Genomic DNA, 1,881 nt, shown 5'->3' with positions numbered 1-1,881 from the left:
CACACACACACACACACACACACGCACAAACACACACACACTCCTCACCTGATCAGAGACTGGTCCTCCTTGCCTCTGCTTTCTCTGTGTGCCCAGGAGCGGAGGGGCCCCTGAGAAACACTTTATTAAAAAAAAAAGAAAAACGTTGTCCCCTCCCTGCTCTCCTTTCCATTATCCCAGCCCTCATCCCACCCCTCTGTCTGTTCTCCATCTGCTGGTCACTTTCTCCCCTTTATCCAGTCGCCGGCACCCCACTTTTCTCAATTTAGAGAGAAGCAGACGGTGTGAAGGATTGTTCCCATCTGTGTTCCCCTCACATTCTCCCTTTTCTGAATCCCACTGCTTTCAAACATTTTGTGGGACCTTGTCTCACTTGATCAGATTTTTTTGGTTTTCTGAAATGAAAGGCTGGACAGAACCACAGAACCACTCATCTAACCCAAAATCCTTTTTATCTAAGCAAACTTTTGGATGGTCAACAAAACGATTAGTGTCGCAATTATGACAAACACTGCATGAAAAATGTAAGTGTGCACTATAATAACAAAACATGTAAAGACTACAAAAATCATACAATGTACATTTTCAGGAAACATGCTGAATATGATTCATACCTTCATTAATATTCCAAGACATTGAACTACAATCTCAGTGCAAAAGTATTCATACCTCTTGAAATGTTTCATTTATTTAGTTACAACCTCAAAATTCAATGTTTTTTTTTTTTTACGCAATTAACCGCATGGATGATATGTGGTTTTAAAAGTATTTCATAATTACAAATCTGAACATACTGCATTGCATTTTTATTCAATACTTTCTAGAAACAGGTGCAGAGCTGCCCTGTGGATCCAGAGTGAGATTGTTCCGTTTTTCTTCTTCGCAAAATAGTTCAAGTTCAAGCCAGGTTGGAGGGAAAACATCTGCAGTTTTTAATTGTCACCACAGATTCTAAGATCTTCCATCCTCACAGCATTCCTACAGTAAAATATGGTGCAAACATTATGTTTTATTGTAGGGTTTATTGTACATTGAAACATGGTGGAAGAATGAAAAAAAGAATTGTGAAAGAGAGATATAAGTTTGCCGTTTCTTAAGCAGGTGGTTTTATTGATGACCGCTGAGCCAAAAATGTATTGTGTTGGATTATGCAAAATATGCAGAAAAAGAAAAAAAATCAGAGTTGTTTTTTTTTTTTTACTTTATTTTTTTGGAATTGGTTTCTGCTTCATGAAAGCATAAAATGCAATTTTTTTCAGCCGCATGCAGTTTTTGAGCAGCTGCTTCAATTAAAATATTCCACGTCTGATTCTGTGTAGCGATATAATTTTCTGAAATTCATATTGCTAACTTTAAAGTGTAAATTAAACATACAAAGGGTAAAATCTGAGTTTTATGTTATCCCTATTTCTGATACCTGAGGAAATAGAAGCAGCACTTCAGCCTTATTAACCACAAAAGGTTTTGCCAAATTACTTTGTAAATTACATTCTAAACTTTGAGAGTATAACCGTAGTGCCGCAGCAGGTAAAAACACAGAATTCAATAGGGAATATCAGAATGTTTCCATTAATAAAGAGTTGCAATTTTAGTAGAAGTAAAACACTTTTTCCAAGGAGCTGCTGCTGTTGTAAAGAAATTAGCGAGTGAATCAATAACATTTAAGCAGGTGATTGTGTAAAGACGAAAAGATAAATCCCTTTTCACTTTTGCATTTTGTACTTTGCTCCCTTCAGTGGTCCTTTTTGCTCTTTTACGTACATTTGTGCAAACTGTCAGCAGCTCATGTAAAAAATGTCAGCAAAACTGTAAATAAGACTCATATATCTTGAGTTTTGACGAGGGGTGGGTCCGACTTTCTTTGACTCTCTGCAACACTTT

General features: G+C 36.7%; 1 protein-coding gene across 1 annotated transcript in view; it reads right to left on the bottom strand.

The window, feature by feature from the left end:
- fmoda (fibromodulin a) overlaps positions 1-91 on the bottom strand; it is a 6,457-nt gene extending 6,366 nt beyond the window's left edge. The window contains exon 1 of the mRNA XM_008409238.1: positions 49-91. The gene's annotated coding sequence lies outside the window, so the exon portion shown is untranslated. The remainder of the gene's footprint in view (positions 1-48) is intronic.
- Between the last annotated feature and the right edge of the window lie 1,790 nt (positions 92-1,881).

Source organism: Poecilia reticulata, linkage group LG5 (assembly GCF_000633615.1).
Source record: "Poecilia reticulata strain Guanapo linkage group LG5, Guppy_female_1.0+MT, whole genome shotgun sequence".
Classification (NCBI taxonomy): domain Eukaryota; kingdom Metazoa; phylum Chordata; class Actinopteri; order Cyprinodontiformes; family Poeciliidae; genus Poecilia; species Poecilia reticulata.
Note: the sequence above shows the minus strand (reverse complement) of the source record. Positions and strands in the feature narration are given on the sequence as shown.